Source organism: Papio anubis, chromosome 10 (genome assembly GCF_008728515.1).
Source record: "Papio anubis isolate 15944 chromosome 10, Panubis1.0, whole genome shotgun sequence".
Lineage (NCBI taxonomy): Eukaryota > Metazoa > Chordata > Mammalia > Primates > Cercopithecidae > Papio > Papio anubis.
This window is the reverse complement of record NC_044985.1, coordinates 105656299-105668577: the sequence shown is the minus strand read 5'-3', so window position 1 is coordinate 105668577 and position 12279 is coordinate 105656299.

The following is a 12279-nucleotide window of genomic DNA, read 5'->3' as shown; positions in this document are numbered from 1 at the left end:
AATTTCTGCCTGATGGGTCCACTCCTGGTGTTTGGAGGATCTGGGAATTGGGCAAAAACAGGCAGAGAACTCGGATAATTGACCTAACTCAGAAAAACCGAGGCATACCACCAACCAATGAGTGAATAAGGGAAATGTGGTACATATACACCACAGAATACTATTCAGCCATAAAAAGGAATGAAGCATTGTCTTTTGTGGAAACTTTGATGGAGCTGGAAGCCATTTTCCTAAGTAAAGTAACTCAGGAATGGAAAACCAAATGTTGTTATGTTCTCACTTATAAATGGGAGGTAAGCTATGAGCACACAGAGGCATAAGAATGATATAATGGACTTCAGGGGCTCAAAGGGGAAGGTTAGGAGGGTGATAAGGGATAAAAGACTACATGTTGGGTATAGTGTACACTCCAAAGGGGATGGGTCCAAGAAAATACCAGAAATCACCACTATAGAACTTTAATCAGCAGCCACCAGTAGCCCAGAAACTACTGAAATTAAAAATATGAGAAAAAATTCTGAGGCATAGAGAAGAAAGGTCAGTGATAAGAAAGCCTCCAAGAGCAGGGTTTATAAGAACATCAAGGAGCTTGGAGTTGTGGAGGTGCGGGTTGCAGTTATTGGGGCAGCTGTGGCATGTGAGTAAAATGGAGAGTGAGGAAGATGGGAATGAGGATTTTAGAGTTTTGCTTTACATTACAAATCAACTTTTCCTCTGATGCCTTAAAAAGATATTGAAGTAGGTTGATTTTTTTTAATGATTTTGGATGCTGAACTGCTGTGTCTTTGTGAATGGCACCCATCGTAGAGCTGGGACCACAGATGATTAAGTGTTACACATTCCACAGACAGACCTATGAGCACCCTCTTGTGAGAAGATGGACTGCCTTTCTAGGCATATTTTGTACCACGCTGCCACCTTACCCAAGTATTCTCTCAAGCTTTGATACTTTCAATTAGTTTCTAATGCTTTTTCTTGATCAAAATTACCTCTCTTTTGACCAGTTCTCTTGAGATGCTTTACATTACAAATCAGTTTTCCTTTGATGCCTTAAAAAGATATTGAAGCAGGTTAAATTTTTTTTTATAATGATTTTGGATGCTGAACTGCTGTGTCTTTGTGAATGGCACCCATCGTAGAGCTGGGACCACAGATGATTAAGTGTTACACATTCCACAGACAGACCTATGAGCACCCTCTTGTGAGAAGATGGACTGCCTTTCTAGGCATATTTTGTACCACGCTGCCACCTTACCCAAGTATTCTCTCAAGCTTTGATACTTTCAATTAGTTTCTAATGCTTTTTCTTGATCAAAATTACCTCTTTTGACCAGTTCTCTTGAGAATGTGTTTTCTGTTGGCTACTTGTTGAATTCATGTATACTGATGGTTCTAATTAAGGTGACATATTTTCTGCCATATTTGAGTTTCTAGAAAATGTGGCTCTATTCGAAGGAGGAAATTGTGGAAATTCTAGGTATTATGACATGTCAATGACACTTTTTTCTAACCATTGAAATACTTCAAATAAAAATATACATTATATATTTGCTTCCACAGGTTTTTTCTATTTTGTCTTCAAAGAAATCTGTTCCCTTCTTTACTCAGTAATTAGAGAAGCTATTAAGTTAAAGTCAGAGTAAGAACAGAATCAAGCACGTGGCCAAAGTGTTTGCTAAACATGGAATTTTGCTAAGCACTGGGGTTACATGGAATGCAAAAAGAAAAGGTTCCTAACCTCAAAAAGATTGTGGTCAAATGGAAATGACAAGTAATAAAAATATAACCACACATATAAATGTATATTCATGTCCTATGCTGAGTGCTATGTAGAAAAGAGATAGGGTGCTATGAGAACATATAACAAAGGATATTTCCTAGGATGGGATCAAGGAAAACTTTCTGGAAGAGGTAACAATAAAAGAAAATTATTACTTGTAGGTATTAACTAAGCAAAGAGGATGGGGAAATAGTAGTTAACCACGCATAACAGCATGTGTAAAGGTCCTGAAGCAGGTCAGAGCATGAAACATTTGTTTAAGAAGCAGAAGGTAATCTAAGCATGGTGGCTCATCCCTATGATCTTAGCACTTTGGGAGGCTAAGGCAGGATTGCTTGTGTCTAGGAGTTTGAGGCCATCCTGGTAACATAGTGAGACTCTGTTTCTACAATGAATCAAAAAATAACCAGATGTGGTGGTGTGAACCGCCGTCCCAGCTACTCAGGAGGCTGAGGTGGGAGGATAGCTTGAACCCGGGAGATCGTGGCTATGGTGACCTGTAATTGCACCACTCCATTCAGCCTGGGTGACAAAGTCTCACACACACAAAAAAAAAAAAAAAGAAAAAAAAAGGAAGTCATCATAGCTAGAAGACTTGGAAGGAGGTAGAGAGGATGCAGTTTGAGCTTGAAGAGGCACAGCAGGCAAAATCAGGTTGGGTTGGTGGGCTGTATTAAATTTTTTTTTTCAGAAAGCTATGGAAAGCCATAGAGGTGTTTTAAGCAGGGAAGTAGCGTGATCAAATTTGCCTTAAGAACTTCAAATGGAGAGGAATGCATGCTGGAAGATGAGTTGTAGAATATCTCCATGGTCCAGATAAAGTACAATGGCAGTTTGATCTAATTTTGTAATGTGAGTGACACAATTAAGGGCAGGCTTGACAGATATGTAGGAGATAAAAATTTAGACTGAATAGTGATTGCACATGGAAGTAAAGGAGAAGAAAAAGTCAAGGATAACCCTCAGGTTTTTGTTTTGTTTTTGTTTTGTTTTTGTTTTGGCTTCCGTGGTTGAACAATGAGTGAGGCCATTGATCAAAGTGGAAAACAAAGGGAAAGCCTAGACTGGGGTGGAAATGGGAGTAATGACAGGGCAAGAGCATAATGAGCTCTATTTGTTCATGCTAGAGTTTGAATTGTTTTTGAGATACCCAAGTTGAGATGATAACATCTCTAAAGTGAACCTGATGATAACTGTCTGACAGGGTGGTTATGTGGATTACAGGAGAGCATGTCTATAAAATATAGTTCCTGTCACATAAAAGGCCCTCAACACAGGTGAGGAGACTACTGGAGTGTGACATGTGTGTGCACAGTTACGCTTGTGTGCTTGCCTGTCAATAACCAAAATAATCCTCTTCATTTATGTTTAAGCTCAGCCAATATAAAGCTATTATATGGAGGATGATTCTTGTGTTTCTTATTAACCTCTGAACTCCTAAGTAATTTAATTCCAAACACAAGATAGACGAGATTATATATAGCCAACTTGTGTTACGCTATTTTATCTCTGCATTCGTTTGAGCCTATAAGTTCACAAAGTCAGGAAAAAAAATGGCATCCTGGTTCTAAATAATTACAGCATTTTAACTTTAATTTAATTACAGTGCATTGAACAGTAGACCTTTTAAAACTACGTAGTGACTTGCCTCAGTGAGTTAGACTAATCAGTATACCTCATTATATTCAACACAAAAAAGGTTATATGTCTTCTGCTTTATAACACATTCCTTCAATGAGCTCCCACTGTGCTATCAAAACTGATGTTCAAGTGTTTGCAGAGCTAGATGGTTTTCCTTTAAAATAAAATTCCTCAAGTGTAAGGTTTTTCAGGAAAGAGCTAGGGAGATAGAAAGTTGGTGAACTGAGAAACAAGCTGTGTCCTGGAAGCATCTATACTCTATAGGAGCCACCAAGCACTGACACCTTGTTTTTTTTCCGACGGATGACATAAATATGATCGATGAAGAACATGGATAGAGAAATAATATTAGAAAACTCCAAATGAAAATAACATTTCAGTGAATGTTCAGTTGATGTTCCCTTACTTTTCCACATCAAATATTTCTACACAAAGGGATATTAGGTGTATCTCCTTTTTAAAGACCAGGACCAGCACTTTGGGAGGCTGAGGCGGGCGGATCATGAGGTCAGGAGATCGAGACCATCCTGGCTAACTGGGTGAAACCCCGTCTCTACTAAAAATATAAAAAATTAGCCGGGCGTGGTGGCGGGGGCCTGTAGTCCCAGCTACTCAGGAGCCTGAGGCAGGAGAATGGTGTGAACCTGGGAGGCGAAGCTTGCAGTGAGCCGAGATCATGCCACTGCACTCCAGCCTAGTTGACAGAGTGAGACTCCATCTCAAAAAAAAAAAAAAAAAAAAAAACCACACAAAAAACACAAAAGACCAGGACCAAATTTGTATTATGGGAATGTTGAGAAAACTTTACTCAGCTAAATTAAGGTTTTTAAGATTAAACAGATAGTTTTAAACTGATTGCCAAAACAACAACAACAACAAACACAGTTTTGAGCTGGTCCTCAAATTCTCCATCTATCTAACTGATTAACTGTACAAATATTGAGTGGGGGTTGGGATGGGCAGAGGGTGAGAAGAGCTAGGGTTCAAGTTATTGAGTGAAATTTAAAGAAGATAAATTAGGTTGAGTAATTGGACAGTGAGAATGACTGGTTATACGATTTTCATCTTTATTGACTTAACTGTAGGATAGAATATGAAATATTTTGGGCAGTGAAAATGCAGGCTGTGACTTGAAAGATGGCCAAGACTTCAGACCCAAATGGCTCCAGCCCACCTACAAGATGGTGCAAAATAAACCTATAGTGTTTAAACGGATGACGTACCAGAGCAACTGGGTCATGAGTATCAAATAACAGGCCCATAATCCCCAGAATATTAAACAGCACTGTGGCTTTATTTACCAGTGAATTGCAGGAGATGGTGAGGCATCTGTGGTTTGGATAAAAATACACCACTTCTTTTTCTTATCCTGCTTTTAATATCCCACATCCATTAGACTTGGTTTGAGCTTAGAGTTCCTCAAGGCTTCCAAAAGCTGCCGTAGTGGGAAAAAAATAGATTCTACTTATGGAGCCACAGAGGTGGGATGGTGGTAAAACAGGCCCTGCACACTTCACAAAGAAAGCTCTCTGGCTCACTGCTACTAGATATTTTCCATGGCCACCCCTTGAGGAGTCCTTCAATAACCAGATCTTGGAAACATTTTTTGCAGAATTACAAAAATTTGCAATGAGAATTGACTTCGTCTCTTCTCTTTTACTTTCATCTGGCTTCCTACACCTAGTGGGTTTTCAGAATAACACACATAGTTAAAGAGAGCTTAGTGGGAAAAAAACCCCCATATTTTCCACATAGGGTTTGAGAGCCCATATATTGGTAAGTATATATTTAAGTATGAGTGACATTCATTCATTTGATTCACCTCAATTTTCAATGTTTCACTTCCTGCCTTCTTTTTTCCTAGCTGTGCTCCCAAGCCAGGTAGAGAGATATTTCCAGAATCTCATCTCTTTCTTCCAGTCCTTGTTTTCCCCCAGCTCTCTTGGGTGGGCACTTCATTCTCTGGTGAGAAACAAAATAAATTTCTTTCTTTCTGAGTTCTCCAGCATTTTTTCTTGGTTCTGTATTATACTTTAAGTAGTATTCTGTCTTTCCACTGACCATGTGTAAACATCTCTCTGAATTTCTTGCTGTCTTTGGACATTTTCTGTCAGCCTGGAACATTTTCCTATGTTTAAGCCTTTTCTCCTTGATTCTTGCTGAGTCTAGTGGCCAGTTAATAGATTCCTTCTGGTTGATCTTGCACCCTTTCTAATTAGATCAGATCTTATTTCTGTTTCTGACAACAGTTTTCCTGTTGCTTGTCAGTTTCCATCAACACCCTTCTTTCCTCTTCCATGCACACACACGCGTGCGTCCACACGCGTACACACACAGAGCAGTCAGCATCAGCCAGAGCATGCCCTGCCCTCAACCTGATATTTTTGAATTCCCAGGTTGAAGCTTTCATTCCCTGACCCCATTGCTCTTCATTCTGCCCTGGCATTTCTAAAACTATTTGGCATTTGATAATTTCTTACATGCACAATGAAACAAAAAGAATGTGTGGATGAAGTAGGCAGGGGTCCCACTGCTACCAATCTGGTGTGATTTGCATCTGCCCTGGAAAGCATGACCTGGTAGCTGAGAACGTGTGCTATTTGCACCAGGTGCAGCCAGAGCCATAGAGAACAGAAGTAAGAGATCTCACTCCAAGCAGCAGGGCACCTGTCAGGGATATAAATATTGCAACACCATAGTTCCTTGATTTTTATGATTGTTTTGAATTTTTGTGGCTGTCTTTATCAAGCCAGAGTGGCAATGACTTGTTAACACCATGTGAATATATGACGAGATAAAAAAGCTAAAATGAAATTTGTCATCCTGCACAAATATAACGACACTTCCATACCAAAGTGATGACTGTCTGTGTTTTAAAAAACACCCACACAAATAGAGATAGAAGTCATTTTCTCTTTTATTTTTTCTATTCCTCACCTTAAAAATGTTCTAGTTTATGTGACAGAGAGATACTTGTTCCTATTCCAAATTTATAAATCGAGGCTCAAAGGATAAGTTTATATAACTGAAAAGAAAATTCTCCTTTTTAAGCCTGTGCCAAAGAAATAATGATATTTTTTCTGCCTCTAAAATAAAGATGTTTAAACATTGTGTAGTTGTATTACGTGCTTCAAGTGCTTACCCTGCTAGGAGATTTTCTTATTTTAGGTATAGAATTATTTATTCTATACCTAGTCTATTCTAGGTATAGAATATAAGAATTATTTCTTACTCTATCCATAGAATATAAGATGTAATTTATAAGAAATAATATCCCCTCCTAATGTCTCCAGTATTTATACAGAAACTCTCAATTTCTTTTAAAAAGTGCCTTAAAGGCCCAGGTGAATATTTCTTTGGTAAACATGAGCTCTGAACTGTGAGCCCCGAGACTGAAGAACTGTCCCCATAAAGGCACAGCTTCCTTTGCTCCTGTTTTGGGAACAGAGCACAGGTGCTGCTGAGGCAGGGCCAGGAAACTAGGAGATCAGCTCTCCTCAAGTGGTACTTTATTAAAGATACAGTGCATCTTAATCAATGGAACCCTGCCCTCAATCACTGGGTACCACATGGCACCTTTTGCAGAAAGAACAACCTGTTGTCTGATTGTGAACACAGAATACAAAGGGATATCCAATATTGCTCCTCTCCCATCCCAACTTGGTCTCCCTTTACTCCAAACAGAGTTGGCCTTTATGCAAGGAAAACCTGAAGTCCCCTCTGCCTTGGTCTCACTCCTACTTCCACTTTTATCTCCTACCCCCACCCCAACAAGTACCCTGGATCCAACCTTCCAAGATCCCACAGAGTTAAATCCAGAGACAACATTTTTCTGTATACCCCCATTTTAATGTGGAGCGACCAGCATCAGTGGCTCCTGGACATCTGTAACAATGACAGTCCATCTCTCACCAGCCCTATCTCCTCATGACGTACAACTTGGATGTTAAAAGTTTCCCTTTCCTCCAGGTGTGGGAATAAGAAGCAAATCACCGGGGAAGGGGAAGACAGAAACCATGATGTCACTGAAGGCATTAACGTTCATCCCAATAGCCATGAATGTGAGCTATTACTCTTAAAATTAAAAGTAATAATAAATCAATCTATTTGTGCATTTATGGGATCTTAGTTTCATAGGAAGCCTTTTCTGTGTGTCTGTTCTATTTTCATTTTTGACGGCTGCTTTTTCACCAGAAAGCTACATCCATTCCTTTGCTCATAAAGAAGTGACAGAGTTACAAGAGACTAAATCATTAGTTAAAATCCCTACCATGAGTAATTTGCAGAATTGGGGTTAGAATTTAGAATCCCTGGTGTGTACGAAGTATTAGCCCAGGCAACCCTAATTTCAGACAATTCCCTTCATGGTTAGCTAAATTTTATGCTAATTCTCATGACATCTATTTTGTGAGCAGCCCAAGAATATAAGAAAAAGTCCTTGACCCACTTAATAAGCCCAACTAACTGATGCAAAGAGTGGTGGATGCCTTATAATCTGTCTTGTGTAGAACTGAATAGTTCTAAGGCGAGTAACCAAATTCAACTGAACTTTGAGTCTTAACCACAGCTCAAAAGAATAGGTTGGATCCGCTGCTGGAAAAACTGGTTTTGGGCAAGATGGATACCTGTGCCTTTGCCTGGGGAGCCACACAGAAGCAACAGTAGGCAGAACAAATGTATCTGAATGTGGTTAGTTGGTCTCTGTGGGTCTAGCAACCCTTCACATGGTCTGCAAGCAGTTTGATGGTTTCAGAGGAAATGCAAAGAAACGATTTATTCACACACATTGCTGAATTTGAAAGAAACGATTAACGATTATATTCTGAAAGAATCTACTTATTCTACAAGGACCCCCATGACTCTTCCTGCAGGTTCGTTCAGTGAACAGAATTATCTTGACTAACTCATTATTGCCTCATTTGCATATGGTTATTTACATTTGTTACTTTTCACATTTCATTGTTACTTTTCTAAGGTGTTATATTCTTGATTCACAGAACTTATTCAGTAGCTCAAAAGTTGTTAACTGAAGTATGAAAGTAGTGATGAAAATAGTAAAGCAAATACCACAACTTCGAACAACACTGTAAATATAAACAGTGAACAGGGTTTGGATGTGAATATGGAATGTGATTCTGCGTATGCTGAGATAACTGATTTTCTAACTATGATGAATTTTCACAAGCTGAAAAAGAAAAGTGCAAATAAGAACAATGGGTGTCTAAAAATCTGATTTTGTTGAACCAAGCTTTTGTTTTTTCCTAAGATTTCAGTATTTTATTGGATATGAAACTTTGTCAGATAGTAGCACGGAGCCACCAATTTTCAAATCATTTTAAAGTATACTCACCACACTAGGAAGTTTATCAATTTTTTTTTCAGAACAACAATAAAATGATGCTTTCTAGCATTCAGTGGATACATTTTCTTTTTGAAGGCTGAGAAAAGATCATACAGAATTGCTTTCTTTATAGAAAAAAAAAAAAGCAAAATAAAACAAAAAACAAAAATCCTGTTCCAGTCACAGTATACTGACAAGCATATAAAATTTAATGACAATATTATGCTTGGAGAGAAAGTATTATGTGCTTCTGGAAAAATATTTTTATGAAAAGACACTGTTGGATGTCAACGGCATAGTATCAGATATTTTGCTTTATAGTTACTTGACACTAGTGATGTGCAGAGTGTATGAATCAACTCTTGTCTAATAAGCAAAAGATACACAAGCAAATAGAGCAAACATTTACTGAAACTTTCCACTGTACTCTGTACCTTAGGTGTTCTATCTCATTTAATCAGCCCCCAAATTCTATGCAGTAGGCACTATTCTTATCTCTACTTGACAGCTAAGAAAATCATAGCTTGGAGGAGAAAGTTAGAAGTAGAAGTGAAATGCTTGATCACCAGGGCACCAACTCCAGAACCTATGCAATCAGATTCCACTGCTTATGGGGGAGAAAACTCAATGACTTTTTGTTTGATTTATCACCAAAAAATGTGCTAAGGGGGCAAAAGTATTTAATCTGAATGACTTGCAAAGGTGCATTGGGATCAGTACTGATGAAAACTACAATTATAGAACGCATCTCAATTACTAGGTATACTTTTCCAGCTTGGGTTCCCTCGGAAGCAACCTCTGAGAAGAAAATTAGCATTCAGGCTATTAGTGAATGCTCTTGGGATCGATACCTATGACACAGAAGGGAAGAGATGGGCATGGGGCAGAGGGAGAAGCTGAACAGTGCCATTGAAGGCCTCACTGACTTCTTGGAGAGCCCTAGAGTAAGAATTGTTTTTGAAATTTTCCTATGTTTGAGCAAAGAGGCTCCCTCTTTACAGCCCTATGAGATCATGCATTGGATGTGGAGGACCCTTGGAAAGAGGTGTCACCTTCAGCAAGGCAGAGAACTGAAAGCTGAGGGTTGTTTATCTTCCAACAGTGATCCTGGGCGGTGGATGAAGAAATAATTCCCTGCGAAGGGGCATATCGTTAGACCATCATCCACAGTGCTCTAAGCAGAAAAGGGTGGTGGGGTGAGTTCTTTCCTTTTCTACTCTGGAATGTTCTGATTGTTGGGGAGAAAGTACACAAACTTCTAAGAAAATTTATAATGCTAATGGGCCTGTTAAAATTTTAGTTTCTATAGGTCATGTATATTGTACAGCTCAGCTACATTCAATACCTAGGACAGTGCAGTCTTCAGTGCTGATATACCATCTATTTTAGCTGTATAATAAATATCAGGATTTTTCAAAAGCTACAGTTGAAATAGAAAGGATATAATTACTAACAATTGGTGTCCTTTCTAGTTAAAAATGTTTGGTTTTTACTCAGCGCTAAAACACCCAGTGAGGTGTGATTTGGTGCATTGTGTATGTATCCATAAACTACAACAGAAAATGAAATACGCAACCAAAGATGGAATTTAAAATTCATTTGATGGCCGGGTGCAGTGGCTCATGCCTGTAATCCCAACACTTTGGGAGGCTGAGGCAGGTGAATTACGAGGTCAGGAGATTGAGACCATCCTGGCTAATACGGTGAAACCCTGTCTCTACTAAAAATACAAAAAAATTAGCAGGGCAGGGTGGCGGGAGCCTGTAGTCCCAGCTACTTGGGAGGCTGAGGCAGGAGAATGGTGTGAACCCAGGAGGCAGAGGTTGCAGTGAGCCAAGATCACGCCACTACACTCCAGCCTGGGCAACAGAGTGAGACTCCGTCTTAAATAAATAAATACATAAATAAATAAATTGATATTATTTCGAAGTTGAAATATTCAACCTTCAGTTTTTTAGAGTAATATGCTTTGGGAAAAAGCCTATGGTAAAAATAAATATATAAATAAATAACTCTGTAATTTCTGGATCCATGTTTTACCTGAATTTGTGGAACTATTTGAGTTTAAACAGCCCATATTTGTGAATGCAGATTATCCAGCTTAATAAAAATAAAGTGTAAGGAAGGAAACTTACTGCGAATATAAAAGTGGGCCAATGGCTGAAGATCTCTGTCATTACACGGAAGGCACCAATACTGGAAGAAGAATTCCAACAGTGTTCACTCACTGATGAGAAATGATTATCATCATTATTCTTAATTTTGAAATATTGCATTTAGTCAAATGTCTAATTATAAAAAACATTTTTAAACGTAATTAAAATGAATAGCCTGCCAATGTGTCCAAAGTTAGTTGAAGGAATCTGTAGACACAGAATTGCTGAGAAGTCCAATGTAATGGAAAGAAGACTGGATGTTCGGTTATAGTTCTGATTCTTCTCTTGTAGGGCTCTGCGACTTGGTCTCATCCTTTACTTCTCTGGAAATCGGTATTGCATCTTTAAAATATAAGAGTTTGTTTACTTCAGTTTCTCAACTTCAGCAATATTGACATTTAGGGCCAGGTAATTCTTTCTTGCAGGCAGGAGGCTGTCTTGTGCATTGTAGGATATTTGGCTACATCCTGGCCTTTAACTACTAGTCAGCCACACCCATCCCTCCCTCCCTGCATCATGAAGACCAAAAGTATATTTAGACATTGCCAAATATTCTCCAGGGGCAAAATTACCCCCAGTTGAGAATCACTGGTTTAGATATTTCCAAGGTGAAATCAGCTTTAAATTTCTATGAATTTTATGAACTCTTCCTGACAAGAATGGTTTGTAACTTTAGGAAGCCAGGACTTGATGATTTGGGAAATTCTCAGTTTTTCCAGATGGCAGATGATGCTAAAATGAAGAAATTGCTTCTGAAAGCACAGCATGGAGAAAAAGCCAAGGATGTGACTGCAAAACATTTTACTGAAACCTTTTACTGAAACTCTGAATGATCAAAATGTCAGAGTACTCAGTAACAGGAAGTTCAGGGTCATAGATGGTCTCAATCAAACCAGAGGGCCCTAGGAACTGTAAGGGCAGTGTCTCAGCTGTCTCAGCAGAAGCCAAAAATAGAAAAGAGATTATCCAGGAAAATCTGTGGATGAACCTTTGTCTAAAAGAGTGAACACCCATGAAATTCATGCATATAAGGTTCTTGCGAATTTTATGGCAGCAGAAACACTGCTGGGTTGAACCGAAAGCACAGAGATTACAAAGGCTCTCAGACCCAACGTTCTCTGAACAGGAAACAGGCTGATAAAACTACTCAGCTGAAGTTGCATGCTACCATTTTCATGAAAAAGGAAGAACGAATCTGAGGCCAGAACCAAGAGCACAGAGGATGAAGCCTGGAGCACAGAGGTTGGAGCTGAGAACCACAGAACACTTGACATCAAAAGAAGTTTGCACAGTTGGATTTCAAAACTGCTTTGCATGGTTGACCACTTTTTAATTTCAATTTTACTGATTTCTGAATGTCA